This window comes from Salvelinus sp. IW2-2015, linkage group LG23, assembly GCF_002910315.2.
Source record: "Salvelinus sp. IW2-2015 linkage group LG23, ASM291031v2, whole genome shotgun sequence".
In the NCBI taxonomy this organism is placed as follows: Eukaryota; Metazoa; Chordata; class Actinopteri; order Salmoniformes; family Salmonidae; genus Salvelinus; species Salvelinus sp. IW2-2015.
The window spans coordinates 10,952,938-10,969,505 of NC_036863.1; the positions used below are offsets into that span (position 1 = coordinate 10,952,938).

The 16,568-nt window shown below is 44.4% G+C and overlaps 1 pseudogene; it reads right to left on the reverse strand.

Annotated features, from left to right (window-relative positions):
• Positions 1–16,568, reverse strand: part of LOC111950035 (rho guanine nucleotide exchange factor 12-like) — a 121,345-nt pseudogene that overhangs the window by 20,943 nt on the left and 83,834 nt on the right.

Sequence of the window (16,568 nt, forward strand, 5' to 3'; positions counted from 1 at the left end):
GTGTATATTCCACTGAAGATTGTTATAACAAGAGGGACACTATCAAAGTGTATCGCCTCTGTGGCCTGTGTGGTCTAACAGAGTCTGCATGGGTTCGAATCCGACCCCTGAGACCATGAATTTGTTCCCGCCCTTGTTCCCGCCCTTACCTGTCACTTTCACGCTCCTCCTCCTGTAATTGGTCCAGGGTGTAAGGGCTGAAGTCAAAGTGTGTGCTGGTTAGGTGGACCATCCCGTCCAGTGTGTCGCCCAAGTGGATCCCGTCGGTGCTCAGTCTGGGCAGGGCAGAGGAGGGACTGAGTCCTGGAGAGGAGGGAACAAAATAGGAGGAGAGGTCAGGGGTTGTACGTAAAAAGCATCTCAGAGTAGGAGTGCTGATCTATGATCAGGTCCCCACTGTCCATGTAATCTTATTTTCATTGTGATCTAAAAGACAAGACCGATCCTAAATCAGCACTTCTACTCTAAGACACTTGATACATATGGCCCCAGAGGGAGGCTCTTACATTAGAACAATCCAAGGTTAACGGGCTAATGTCCCTCTCCAGGTGGATTAATAATGTTCCATTCAGTTCTACCAAGGCTTATGTCCTTCTCCAGGTGGATTAATGAAGTTCAATTACATTTTAGCAGGGTGAATGTCCCTCTCCATGTGAATTAATAAAGTTATATTCTACGTCCAACCAGAGGCAATATGGTCCTAAGCAATATGGCGAAGGCTCACGTAAGTTTCTTCATTCTGAAGGTCAAACAAGATCTCCATGGAAGAGAAGTGCGTTAGTCAACAGTTGTCTTATCGAGCGGTGGAAAAAGCTCAAGACTAGAGATACGCTATAGTCTAAAAGCAGTGCAAAAATAATATCCGCACTACACACAGCAGATGTTTCAAAAAGAAAATAGAGAGGGGTCGTTTCGACAGATCATATGCAGACAAAGACTAGACGACGTTTTGAAAACAAGGCCTCCCCCCAATTAGGAATAAACAAGAAAAAGCCAAAGAAAGCAATTATGTTGGGCTGGGCCACAATAAACCAGGCTAAGCCAGTGTAAAAGAGTCCTGACAACAAAAGGCCAAGGAGAAAACATGTCTGAGAGGAGGGAAGTGTATGACAGAACAAAAGCAAACAGACAACGTGGGGAGGAAAGAAAGCGAGGAAGCCAGCTTGGAGGGAAGACATGAAGACAGAAAGAGAGAGCGAGAGAGAGTGAGAAAAGATAATTGGTTATACTGAATCAAGTGAGTCCACCCCTCAAATATATAGCTATTTGAGTACTTGGAAAAGCACTAAAGCGCTATACTGTATGACACAATTCTTTACCTTCTATCATTATTTGAGAGAAGTGGAAAGGAAAAGGCAGATAGGAAGAAACAGTAAGGAGGAAAAGCATAGGTTGGGGGAGAGAGGAGGGGTCCTTACCCGAGTCAGAGTCGCGTCCCGTCGGGTCGGAGCCCTGGCTGGCTGGGGCACTGTGGGGGGGGGATGCGATGTAGGCCAAGGGGTGGATGGCCGCGTCAGAGCCTGGATCGCTGAATTGACTGCGGGCACGGATGCCGCCTGCCGAGAATTCTGGTTGCTCGAAGACGCTGAGGGCGGGCTGGGAGAGCTGCTTCTGGGGGCCCCGATGCTTGTTCAATTCCATGGCCTTACTGACTACACACACACACACACACACAGATACAAGCCAAACGAGAGTCAGAAGCTCACACAGCCATGCACAGCCCCACTATCTCCAAACCCAGAGCTCAGGGTGAAAGAAGGAGCAGCAGCTATGAAGAGGGAGGGGGCTTGAGACGAACCACAGTGAGTGGCTTGGCTGATACAATACAGATATAGATCAACTAGATCTACTAGATTGGCCAATTGGTTGAGAACGGCAAAGTAGCAATGTTATGACAAAAGGGTCCATATCTTCCTCATTTCTAAATGGACATCTGATCAAATGAAAAGGAGTAGTATGGAAGTACAGACGTATTTATCTCAATATGAAATCATAAATTTTTTAAAATCATCACACTGATTAACTGCAATACTTATTATACTTGTAAAATGTTTTAGTCATGATACATAAATGTCTCCCAAGGCTCTTTGAACATGTAAATGAGTGTGTGTGCAAGTCTAACATGTGTATATCTATGGAGGGAGCAGCACAACGTAATGGGGAGCTGGCCCACACAACTCCAGACAGGCACTTCCTGTTGCGGAAGTCCACAATCTCCTTACAGCGCTGGATGTGAGATGTAATGTGTCTGAGCCTGAACACAACACCACTAGCTTCTGTCCTCAGTGCAATACCAGGGCTATATATTCCCTTGAACTAAGTTCAAATATCCACACCTGCATACTACTGGTGATGTATTGGACATGCATATTAGGTAAATGCTAGTGTGGATATTGGCACATAGGGATGTGTGTTATTATTTTTGTATATAAAAAAATGTGTCACTACAGAGCCTGTTACACATCTCAAACTAACCATTACCGTTTTGTTTGCGTTCCAAACTGGCACACTAGGAGGGAACCGTTAAGTGTACTACATCCATTTGTAGTGTTCCACACTTACTTGAAGCTGAATCCACGCGGCTGGGCCGCCGAGGAGGGCCGAGGATGCTGGGAAAGCGAGGCTTCTTCACCTTCTCCTCCCCCTCTTTCTCAGGTTTGATGCTCTTCTGCTCCACAGAACAAAACACATACAAACTGCCCAGTCAGAGAATTTAAAACTGGGTCACTTTCAGTAGGCAAGTGTTGTAGAACGTTTTATTAAATTTTTTAAAATGTATTTTACCTTTATTTAACTAGGCAAATCAGTTAAGAACAAATTCTTATATTCAATGACGGTCTAGGAACAGTGGGTTAACTGCCTGTTCAGGGGCAGAACGACAGATTTGTACCTTGTCAGCTCGGGTATTTGAACTTGCAACCTTTCGGTTACTAGTCCAACGCTCTAACCACTAGGCTACCCTGCCGCCCCCGTTGAAGATAGACATGTCATGAATAGAGCTGCCGTGATTCCTTATTATACATATTCTACATGTCAAAGAGGCATGTTTGTTTTATGCTATTTTTATCTGGAAGTTGCACAATATTGTTCCCTACTGAACGTTACCCTGGAAAGCTGCTAACAAGTGAGACACTATGTCACCATGCTTGTTACCAAGAAAAAACTCACAGCAAGAAGTAAAACAGTGCCGCTGTGTGAAGAAACTTAATAATTTATGCTACATCAAATTAGAAGTTCCTACAAGCTGTAAAAGACCACGGTATTGTGCTAAAATACATAATAGATGCATCAAGCTGGTTGTGTACAGTATGTGTGTGTGTGCGTTGTACCTTGATCTTGGGCAGGAAGTTGATGCGGACTCGTTTGGGCTCTAGGCTACGTGGTTCCTTTACTTTCACCCCCAGGTGTTTCATATAGGTGAGGATGACATACTGCATAGTAGTGCTGCAACACAATACACTATTTATTAATTGTTTATATTACCATTAACCCAGTATAGCCCACTTTATCTTAATATAAAATAATTTAAATCATCATATTGATGATATTATTATACTTAGAAAAATGGTTTAGTCATGATACATAAATGTCTCCCAAGGCTCTTTGAAAGCAGTAATTCTAATAGGACACATGTTATCAATCACTAGAAGCACATGTGGGGAAAATCGAATGAAAAGGTTAGGAAACTGACAATTCTTCAATACCTTTCATATTGTCAGAACAGCGTCTTGTTAATTAGGGCGTGTAAAGGAAAACGTTTTGCAACTAAAAACATTTTTTTTCTTTTTCGCAAGACCAGGTAGGCCCTCCCCACTTCGGTCTGTTTTCTTCCATTTGGTACTAATGAACACCACCCTGGCACAACTCAAAGTGTGTAGTACCACAGATCTCCAACAGATGGAGGCAGATGACACTATTTTTTAAACTTGTATTTAACCTTTTATTTAACTAGGCAAGTCATTACGCTATGACGTAATGGCAGACACGATGCGTCCTAAATGGCACCCAATTTGGGCAAAAGTAGTGCATAATATAGAGAATAGGGTGCCAGTTAGGTTACTGAATATGTGTCCCATGTCACTTCAACAGCTCTTCTCACAGCATGGATAGAAACAACATGCTGATGGAATTCACGTATTAGAAATATGCAGCCACAACGTGAGCCATTCCCCAAATAGACCACACAACATTGTGCACGCACACACACACACCATCTGTCCTAGCACACTGACCCCTTAGTCAGAACAGAACGCCGGTTAGCCATATGGGATATGAACCACTATCATATAATCTGTGTGCTAACTACATGCGACTGAAAATAGTGGAAAGAAATGGTTTAGAGTATTAAACCAAGAGAACATAATTCCAATACGCGTGGACTTCCGATCAGGGCTGTATACACAAAGCATCTGATAGTAGGTGTGGTGATCTAGGATCAGGTCCCCCCTGTCAATATAATAATAAACATCAACTTCCAAAAGGGGAAATGATCTTAGATCAGCACTCCTACTCCGACAGATTTTGTGAATACAGGCCCAGATAGTGTGGGTGTTTCCCCTCGACCTTCACAAGTAATTGAACTCATACACAACCACTGTATGACCACACACACTCACTTGAATTCATTCAACAATCAACACGCTACCTCCCCAGCAAACTTTCTAAAATCTAGTATGAGACCTATCCTCGTCATATTGTGACATCATGTGGTTAGTTACTTTAACATCAGGGGTCTGCAACAGGTGGCCGGCAGGGATTTTTTGGGGCCCTCAAGCAAAACAGGAAATCTGTATCTCAGGTACGAAATAATCATTTTCAAATACAATCTCTTATTGAGCTTAGTTGTGGTCAATATGCAGTGTACAAATTATTATAATTATGTTGCCTCCCCCCCAACCATCCACTGACAAAAACCTAGTTGCCAACCCCTGCTTTAGATAAAAAATCTCCCCTTACCACTTCTCCTCTTCTGTGGGCTGTGACGTCAGCCTGGATGAAGAGAAACACATAATAGGGTTAAGTGACACACACACACACACAACAATAAGCAGTTTCACTTCTACTTCAAATAGACAAATGTGTAGTCTGCTTGTACAATGGTAATGCAGTTCTATTAGCCCATGTCTAATATCTCAATTAGTCATTATGTGATTCCTCACATCCTATCTCCTCGCCTCCTTCTCAACTGTATTGGAGGAGAAGATCCAAGGTCCCTTTCTTCTGACCTTTTTCTCCAATAGGTTTTGAGAAGGATGAGAGGAGAGAGGATGTGAAGAATCAAATAAAGATTAGTTGAGAAACAGCCCATGACTGGCGAGCTTTCTGGCACAAAATGGCTGCCGTGCATCATTCAGGTGGGTGCTACACATTGGTAGCTACCCATACATATATAAAAATGTTTGAGTGTGAAAAAGTCCCCTATATCAATAAATTCCAGGAATTGTGTACAGATCCTTGCGACATGAGGCTGTGCATTATCATGCTGAAACATGAGGTAATGGTGGCGGATGAATGGCATGACAATGGGCCTCAGGATCTCGTCACGGTATCTCTGTGCATTCAAATTGCCATAGATAAAATACATTTGTGTTCATTGTCCGTAATTTATGCATGCCCATACCATAACCCCACCGCCACCATGGGGCACTCTGTTCACAACGTTGACATCAGCAAACCGCTCACCCACACAACACTATACACATGGTCTGCAGTTGTGAGGGGGTGTTACTGCGGAATTCTCTAAAACAACGTTGAAGGTGGCTTATGGTAGAGAAATTATCAAGCTCTGGTAGACATTAATGCAGTCAGCATGCCAATTGCACGCTCCCTCAGAAAATGAGACATCTGTGGCATGGTGTTGTGTGACAAACCTGCACATTTTAGAGTGGCCTTTTATTGTCCCCAACACAAGGTGCACCTGCGTAATGATCATGTTATTTAATCAGCGTATTGATATGCCACACCTGTCAGGTGCATGGATTATCTTGGCAAAGGAGAAGTGCTCACTAACAGGGAATAAGCTTTTTGTGCATATGGAACATTTCTGGTATCTTTTATTTCAGGTTATGAAACCAACACTTTACATGTTGTGTTATTTTGTTCAGTGTAGAATAATTTAGGATCTCTGTGATGCTTAGGCCCGAAATATTCATAAAAGGCACGAAATATTCACAAGGCAATTTCAAAAGGCCAAAATCTGCATGTGCATGCACATGTCAAAACATTGGTGACTAGTAGCTACAGTCTATCCCGAAACGGCTTAAACCTTCACACTGGCATCAACAACACTAAACAACAGGTGAGTGCAGGTAAGAGAGACTGTCTTGGGAGAGTGAGATGATATCAGTGGTCTTGAAAGTACGAGTGTGTGTCTCTGTCTGTCTGTGTCATCTGTCTTTGTCTGTCTGTCTGTCTGTGTGTGTCTGTGTGTGTGTGTTTGAGAGAGAGAGAGAGAGCGATAATATCTAACTTGTATCTATCTTAATCGCTGTAATCTGTACAGCTTGGCGTGTTTGAGGCCCAGAGAGCGGAGACACGCAAGCACTGACCTGGAAATAATTCCCAGAAATGGCACGTGTATGTGGTACAATTTTTTCTACACACACACGGTAACTGTAACAACAGAGTGGTTCCATGTCATTTCAGTAAGCCATGACACCTAGGGACGGGCACGGTTATTCTAATATTTTAATATCCCAACAGTATTCGAATAATTGCGAGAGTATTCAGATTTCTTTTTATCATAAGTCTATTTTAACAATGAAAAGTATTTGTCTAAATTAAGTATGTGACATTGCTACACACAAGGATATACCATGACATTAGACATTTTTAATTCAATAAAACAACAAACTTTTGAATTAATTTGTATGTGTGCCCCATAAAATGACATACCGTAGCCTACACAGGCTTCACACGTTTGCTGTTATTGTCGGCCATTCAAAGTGGCACTGTGTGCAGTCAGTGGCTCCATACTAAGCAATGTGGGAGATCTCCAATCAATGCAACATGGAATTACAATAACTTTTTATTTAACCCTTATTTTACCAGGTAGGTTGACTGAAACCACATTCTGATTTACAGCAACGACCTGGGGAATAGTTACAGGGGAGAGGAGGGGGATGAATGAGCCAATTGGAAGCTGGGGATGATTACGTGGCCATGATGGTTTGAGGGCCAGACTGGGAATTTAGCCAGGACACCAGGGTTAACACCCCTACTCTTACAATAAGTGCCATGGGATCTTTAGTGACCTATTTAACGTCCCATCCAAAAGACGGCACCCTACACAGGGCAATGTCCCCAATCACTGCCCTGGGGCATTGAGATTTTTTATGTTTTTAGACCAGAGGAAAAAGAGTGCCTCCTTCTGGCCCTCCAACACCACTTTCAGCAGCATCTAGTCTCCAATCCAGGACCAACCCTGCTCAGCTTCAGAAGCAAGCCAGCAGTGGGATGCAGGGTGGTATGCTGCTGGCCAATTACAGTATTAAGTTAGTTAAATGAGATGGAGTAAGCTATAACTAAAAGAAACTATCAGGTAGGCTGTTGTTTAATCTGAATGGAGTTGTTGTAGACAAAGACAGGAAGTGCAGAAAAATAGGCTCAATTACGTTTAGCCTAGATAGCTAGCTAGGTAGCTGGTTAACATAGCTGGATATCTTAGCTAGCATCTTTACATAAATTTGATGCAGTCAAGACAGGCACTACCAGATGCGATGACAGATAACCTATGAAATCTATACATTTGTCTAACTAGCACGAGTCTGTATTGCTACTCTCTCTCTCTCCCCCTCCTGTGTAAAACTCACCGGCACCCAAGTTGAGCAGGCTGCGCAGCAAGTCAGTTCCCAAGTTTAACTTATTAAACAAAGTTGTTTTTATTTTTGTATTATGTATTTCGTCTATCAGCATATCCCCCAAAAATCAGTTGGGGCTTCCTAATTTCTTCCTCATTATACTTATTGAATATTATCTGAATCCTGTAAATTAAAATTGACAATTTGGGTCTAATCGTTTAGCTTAATTTCTCAGAGACCAAATTATATTTCAACAAAATAATGTTTCAGAAAAGTTATTTGTATCTGTTACAAAAACAGTGTTGTTGGGTGTTGAAATCCTCTTTCTTGTGCTTTTTGAGGTTGAACGACCCAGCACTCCTTTCACCTCTAACCTCTAACCTACAATTTATAACATTACCAGACTAGATAATCCTTATGGCGCTGATAACATCATCTTCCTGTGATTGTAATGGCATGTGTGTGTACGTGAGTGACAAAGAATGTGTGTGTGTGCAAGAGAGAGAACGAGAGAGAAAGAACGTGCATCGTGCACTACACTTGCCTCCTGTCTATCTCGAAATGCAAAACAGAGACCTGACTCGTGCCATGTTATCACTCAATCATCTTGATGATGAGGCAGCGCACATGATGGAGCAGTGACTGTCTGTTGAGGAACAGGCTGTCTTACCATAGTGAGCTAGGTTATAGGACTGCATCATGGGCTGGATAGAAGTAGTTTACCGTCCTCAGAACTGGATAATAATTGTTTTATTTGCCTCTTAAAATAATACTATAATTTTCCCTTCCCGCATGGATAATTTCTTTAATAATAACCTTAAACCTGATTAAACTTTGTCATTAGAATTTTTCTATAGGCTATTGATATTCTTTGTTCTCTCTTATTATTAGTTCTCTTGCTACACAACAGTATGTGGACACCCCTTCAAGTAGATTCGGCTATTTCAGTCACACATTGCTGACAGGTGTATAAAATCGAGCACACAGCCATGCAACCTCCATAGACAAACATTGGCAGTAGAATGGCCCGTCCTGAAAAGCTCAGGGATGCCACCTTTCCAACAAGTTAGTTTGTCTAATTTCTTCTCTGCTAGCGCTGCCCCGGTCAAGCCTAGTGGTTAGAGCGTTGGACTAGTAACCGGAAGGTTGAATCCCCGAGCTGACAAGGTCAAAATCTGTTGTTCTGCCCCTGAAAAAGGCAGTTAACCCACTGTTCCTAGGCCGCCATTGAAAATAAGAATTTGTTCTTAACTGACTTGCCTAGTTAAATAAAGGTTAAGTAAAAAAAATATAAACTGTAAGTCATGTTTTTGTGAAGTGGAAACGTCTAGGAGCAACAACGGCTCAGCTGTGAAGTGGTAGGCCACACAAGCTCCCAGAACGGGACCACCAAGTGCTGAAGAGCGTAGCACGCAAAAATTGTCTGTCCTCGGTTGCAAAACTCGCTACCGAGTTCCAAACTATCTCTGGAAGCAATGTCAGCACAATAACTGCTTGTCGGGAGCTTCATGAAATGGGCTTCCATGACCGAGCAGCCGCACACAAGCCTAAGATCACCATGCGCAATGCCAAGCTTTGGCTGGAATGGTGTAAAGCTCGCGACCATTGGACCATGGAGCAGTGGAAACGCGTTCTCTGGACAGATGAATCACGCTTTACCATCTGGCAGTCCGACGGAATCTGGGTTTGGCGGATGCTCAAATGCATAGGGCCAACTCTAAAGTTTGGTGGAGGACTAATAATGGTCTGGGCCTGTTTTTCATGGATCAGGCCCCTTAGCTCGAGTGAAGGGAAATCTTAACGCTACAGCATACAATCACATTCTAGACGATTTTGTGCTTCCAACTTTGTGGCAACAGTTTGGGGAAGGACCTTTCCTGTTTCAGCATGACAATGCCCCCTTGCACAAAGCGAGGTCCATACAGAAATGGTTTGTCGTGATCGATGTGGAAGAACTTGAACACCTTTTGGATGAATTGGAACGCCGACTGCGAGCCAGGCCTTATCTCCCAACTTCACTAATGCTCTTGTGGCTGAATGGAAGCAAGTCCCTGCAGCAATGTTCCAACATCTTGTGGAAAGCCTTCCCAGAAGAGTGGAGGCTGTTGTAGCAGCAAAGGGGGGTCCAACTCCATATTAATGCCCATAATTTTGGAAGGAGATGTTCGACAAGCAGGTGTCCATATACTTTTGGTCATGTTGTGTACCTTAAGTTTTTAGGCTATTCAAATAATGAGATGTAACTCTGTAACATTCATTGTTTGATATGGAGAAAGCCCTGCATAAAACAATGAAGCGTAGCCTTCAGTCTTATTCATAGCCAATCGAATGGAGATGAAAGGGAATATAGGCAAAGTTTTTTTTTAAACAGCTAGACAAAATATAGTGGAGTATCCAGGGATGGGCAACTTCGATAGGGCCACAAAAAAATCTGAACTCAGCCCCTCTCCCACACACATTTTAGTGGCCCCCCCTCTTGACAGTGGAGAGAACATTTTTACATTTTAGAGTTAAGTTTGTGCAATTCTACACACTTTGCCATGGTGGCAGAGAGCAGCTTTTGCAATTTTATAACAAATTTCGTGAAATTCTACTAATTTTGCCATGGGGCAGAGATGAAAATGATCTGTTTTACTGACTAATAAAATCAATGGGGGCTCCCCAGCCGGTAATTCAACCATGATAATGCCGCAAAACTAACTTAGCAATCTAAAAATTGCTGACATGGGCTAATTGACTTGACTAAAAGTGACTGACATAACAAGAGAAAAATTGCTGATGCACAGCCAAATTGCACCTTGTGTATTCCACTATTCTAACTCACAACAGTAAGTTGAGACCCACACAGTTCCTAAAAATATATGTTTTTTTACTTCTGGGGGGGGTTGCCCATCCCGGTTATAGCCTAATGCATTTTTGCACTGCTATGGTGCAATTCTCTGCTCTGTCTGGCCTATATTCCCCTCTTGCGTTCTATATATAACATGTTTATTGAAATAGGCTATAGCAAAGAATAGGCAAATTGCTGGGAATGTCACTTGTGTACTTCCCTGTTGTGCGCTGAGACACTCCGTGTTCTACTGCGCAGTACCAGTCAAGTTCAAATAGGCTAAACCATTGTCTGTCACATCACTCTCTCGTCACCATCGACGATCGCTGTCAATCATCGTTGATACACAATGTTATCGTAATATCGCCCAACCCTAGTGTGCATGTATTGCAGGGACTTACAGAACGTCCTCTATCTTGGAGATGATGTGTTCGGCACAGGAGCGTTCTCTCTCCAGCGACACGCGGTCTCTCACCCTCTCTGTGTCCAGCTTAGCCAGCTCCCCTTCTGCCAGGGTCAGACCCATGCTGCGCTTCTGCCTGTAGACACACACTCACACACAGATGCACAGACACAGGCACAGACACAGACACAGGCACACACACACACAAACACACACACACACCACACAACACACACAACACACACACAAACACACACACACAAGACACAGACACACACACAGACAGTGCACATACACGCATAACGCACAGATGCACAGACATAGGCAGACACAAATGCACACGCACAGACATAGGCAGACACAGGCAGATCCACATACACAGACACACGCACAGACACAGACAGATCACACAGATACACACACAGACACACGCACAGACACATACAGACACACGCACAAACAGATAGACACACGCACAGACAGATACACACACACACAGGCAGATCCATACACAGACACACAGCACAGACACAGACAGATACACAGAATCACACACAGACACACGCACAGCAACAGACAGAATAAGACCAGAAACGACCAGACAGACAGACAACGCACAGACAGATACAGCACACACACAGATAACACACCACAGACAGATACACCACACAGACCCAACGACGCACAGACAGATACCCACACATGCACAGACACAGACAGATACACAGCGCACAGACAGACAGATACACACACGACACTGCACAGACACAGACAGATCACACACACACGTGTATGATTAATCCATGAGGAAATACGACATCACAGCATCATTATGTGCACATCATCTTTGAGAGTGTGAGTTTGTGCCACGTGTGCGTTTGTGGTGTGCGTGTGTGGTATGTGTGTGAGACCGTGCGAGTGTGTCTGTGTACGTATGAGTGTTCTGTCTGAATGTGTGTGTGTGTCTGACCTGAAGTCCTCTAGGTTCCTCTGGATGTCTGGTAGCAGTGTGTTCTGTAGCAGCTGTATGTAGGGTCTGTGCAGTTCCTCTGGGATCAGCTCAGGTCTCCGCCGCTCTGGGAAACACAACAGCATGTTTGCCACACAACACACCCCACACACACCAACACACACAAACAACACACACACACACACAACACACACACACACACACACACACACACACACACACACACACACACACACACACACACACACACACACACTACACACAACACACACACTCAGTTTGAAGCAGTCTCTCTTTTTTGGAAACATTCTATCAATTACACTAGACAATACATTACTGCATTGCTAAAAGTGTTGCTAACTAATACAAGACATGAGATGAGTAAGTAATAACTCACCTAGTTCAGAGGCCATAGACTCAGGCACACAGCTACTTTCAGATTCTCGCAAGGGGGAAAAAAGAGTTCTCAGCTAAAAGAAAGCTAGAAGACCGTCTGCAATACAACCACAACATAAAGAGTGTACATTTAAAATGATCCTATTATCTGAAAGGAGAATAAAACCAACAGACAGACTTCTTCCAGCAGCTGGGGTTTTAAAAAGTTGGTAGTCAATGGCCCCAGAGACAGACACACACACTGGTGTCACCTATCTATTCTATACACGTGTGTGCCCCTGTCAAATCCCATTTAAAATACTTTAGCTGAGCACAAGTTACGTCTTCTTGTGGTGTGTGTGTGGGTGTGTGTGTGTGTGTGTGTGTGTGTGTGTGGTGTGTGTGTGTGTGTGTGTGTTTGTGTGTGCCCCTTTACTTGCACATATGTGTGTGTGTGAATGCATGTGTGCTTGTACATAATGTGTGTGCACAAGTGTGTGTCTTACCGCTGCTCGGTCCATAAAGAAAGTATGGAAATCCATGAAGATCCGTCTGGTCTCTTTGGAGTTGGTCTGCTTGTACAGGTCAGCGTAAAGGTAGCACAGCTGGGAGAGAATCAGAGGCAGTTAGGTCTAAACTACTGACCAAAGCATTCTGGGGTCAAACTACCAAAGTGCTAAAGAGCAACTGCTGTACCCTAATTAGAAAATATCAGCGTTCATTAGGGGCTGCAAAATGTGCCCAAATTTCTGGAAAACCTGTGAATTTTGGGACAGTTACCGTAATGCTGCATGCCTAGAGCTCAAGCAGTAGCTACTATGATTGTACTTTATGAATGGTGTGAATGAGTGTAAGAGTATGTGTCTGTTAGGCAGGCATTTTGTTTTGGTGTGTGTCTGTGTGTGGTTGACTTACCAGAGGTGCAGGGTCAAACTGAGAGACCACATGATGGAGGAAGGCGGCCAAGTGAGCGGGCCGAGACTTGAGCAGCTCTATACTCTGAAAACAACTACACTGACCGTTGATCTGCGAGAGAGAGATCAACAGAAAGGTCAAGTTGAGTAAGAGAGAGACATTGAGAAAATGAGACAGAAACAGACAGGAGAGAAATAGAGAGAGTATAGAGATACCCAGTCAGCCAATCAGACAGACAGACAGACAGACAGACAGACAGACAAACAGACAGTTGTCTAGCAGTAGTCACCCAGTACCTGTTCCTGCTCTGTGTCAAAGTAGTCATCCTCTGCTCCGATTATCTGGGGGTTGAGACGGGAGAAGGGGCTGCCCACACTGGACTGGAAGTTACAGTTCTGATTCACACACACACAGAGACAAGGTGTTAGTGCAATGATGGGACTCACATGCACACACATACACACACTCACTAACTGGGCTATTATTATTGTGTGTGTGAGTCTCACCAGGTCCGCCGTGTCCTCTGCGTCAGGCGAGGGGCAGGAGTTGAGGCTCTCTCGGGGGGTGGTCTTTGGGCTGTGGCAGGGCGTCTCTCTTTGGCACGGATTCTCAGGGAGGGGACTCGGAGACACCTGACATAGAAATACCCACACACCAGTCACATATTACATTTGCCAGTCTCTGATTTTGAACGGGCATTGTGGTATTGATTCCACACTTTCCAGTCCAATTTTCTCAAACAAAAGCATTGAGGAAAATAGGAATTGGAATTTCAGTTTCTTCCTGATTTGACTGAATTGAAAAGGAAACCACCACAACCCTGGTTCCAGTACAATGGTATTCTGTTGAATGCCAGTTCACATATAATTGTCATGGAAGGACAATCTGGTGGTGATAATAACCGACAGGCTAGTTGGCCAGGTTGACTCACAGCGTTATTGGTCCAGAGCCCGTCACTGCCGCTTTCTCCCCGTGAGGAGGGGGTCTGCTCTCCATCGGCTGCCTCAATGCCCCCCTCCTCCACCTCACCGTCCCGGTGGGAGAGGGAGCCATCCTGAAAACACACAGAATCATGCCTACTATAAATGTGTGACAGGCCAGACAGTAACTGGGCTGTCCCTTTGAGAGTGTGTGTCCCATGCAAATAAAGCCCTTGACTTGAATTGAGAGAGAAAGACAGTGAGAAGAGACACAGACAGACAGAGACAGAGAGACAGTGAGAGAGAGACAGTGAGAGAGAGCGATAGAGAGAGACAGTGAGACACAGTAAGAGTGATAGACACAGTGAGAGTTAGAGACACAGTGAGAGTGAGAGACAGCGAGACAGTGAGTGAGAGAGAGACAGTGAGTAAGGACGAGACAGTGAGAGAGAGACACAGTGAGTGAGAGCGAGACAGTGAGAGAGAAACAATGAGAGAGAGTGAGAGTAACAGTGAGAGCAGGAGAGACTGTGTGAGAGAGAGACAGTGAGTGAGATCGAGACAGTGGGAGAGAGACAATGAGAGAGAGTGAGAGAAACAGTGAGAGCAGGAGAGACTGTGTGTGAGAGACAATGAGAGAGAGACAATGAGAGAGAGTAAGAGATACTGTGAGAGCTGGAGAGACAGTGAGTGAGAGTGAGCGAAACAGTGAGAGCAGGAGAGACTGTGTGTGAGAGAAACAGTGAGTGAGAGTGAGAAAAACAGTGAGAGCAGGAGAGACTGTGTGTGAGAGACAGACAGTGAGTAAAATCGAGACAGTGAGATCGAGACAGTGAGAGAGAGACAATGAGAGAGAGTGAGAGAAACAGTGAGAGCAGGAGAGACTGTGTGTGAGAGAGTAACAGTGAGTAAGAGCGAGACAGTGAGAGAGAGACAATGAGAGAGAGTGAGAGAAACAGTGGAACACGTGACAGATCAGGAAAGAGACTGTGTGTTGTGAGAGAGACTGGAGAGAGAGTGAAGAGAAGACTGTGAGAGACAGAAGAGGACTGTGTGTGGAGAAGCAAGAACAGTGAGAGAGAGACAATGAGAGAGAGTGGAGAAACAGTGAGAGCAGGAGAGACTGGTGTGTGAGAGAGACAGTGAGTGAGAGTGAGAGAACAGGTGAGAGCAGGAGAGACTGTGTGTGAGAGACGAACAGTGAGTGAGAGTGAGAGAAACAGTGAGAGCCAGGAGAGACTGTGTGTGGAGAGAAGAGACAGTGAGTGAGAGTGAGAGAAACAGTGAGAGCAGGAGAGACTGTGTGTGAGAGAGGAGAAAGTGAGTGAACGTGAGAGACAAGTGAGAACAGAGACGGTGTGGTGCTATGAGAGAAGAGTGAGAACAGGAGAGACTGTGGTGTGTCTATTGAGAGAAAACAGTGAGAACAGGAGAGACTGTGTGTGTCTATGAAGAAACAGTGAGAACAGGAGAGACTGGTGTTGTCTATGAGAGAAACGTGAGAACAGGAGAGACTGTGGTGTTATGAGAGAAACAGTGAGACAGGAGAGACTGTGTGTGTGAGAGAGAGACAGTGAGAACAGGAGAGACTGTGTGTGAGAGAGAACAGTGAGAACAGGAGAGACTGTGTGTGAGAAGAAAGAGTGAAGACAGGAGAGACTGGTGTGAGAGAAACAGTGAGAGCAGAAAGACTGCGTGTGAGAGAGGACCGTGACTACAGGAGAGACTGTGTGTGAGAGAGAACAGTGAGAACAGGAGAGACTGTTGTGTGAGAGAGAGACAGTGAGAAGGAGAGACTGTGTGTGAGAAGACAGAAGAACAGGAGAGACTGCTGTGTGTGTGAGAGAAACAGTGAGAACAGGAGAGACTGTGTTAGAGAGAAACAGTGAGAACAGGAGAGACTGTGTGTGAGAAAGACAGTGAGAACAGGAGAGACTGTGTGTGTCTATGAGAGAAACAGTGAGACCAGGAGAGACTGTGTGTGAGAGAGAGACAGTGAGAACAGGAGAGACTGTGTGTGAGAGGAGTAAGAACAGGAGAGACTGCTGTGTGTGTGTGAGAAGAAACAGCGAGAGCAGGAAATACTGTGTGTGTCTATGAGAGAAACAGGAGAAAAGGAGATACTGTGTGTGAGAGAGAGACAGTGAGAACAGGAGAGACTGTGTGTGAGAGAGAAACAGTGAGAACAGGAGAGACTGTGTGTGAGAGAGACAGTAAGAACAGGATAGACTGGTGTGCTGGCAAGAGAGAAAACAGCGAGAGCAGGGAGAGACTGTGTGTGTCTATGAGAGAACAGTGAGGAACCAGGAGAGGACTGTGTGTTCTATGAGAAAACAGCGAGAGCAAGGTGTAGAAG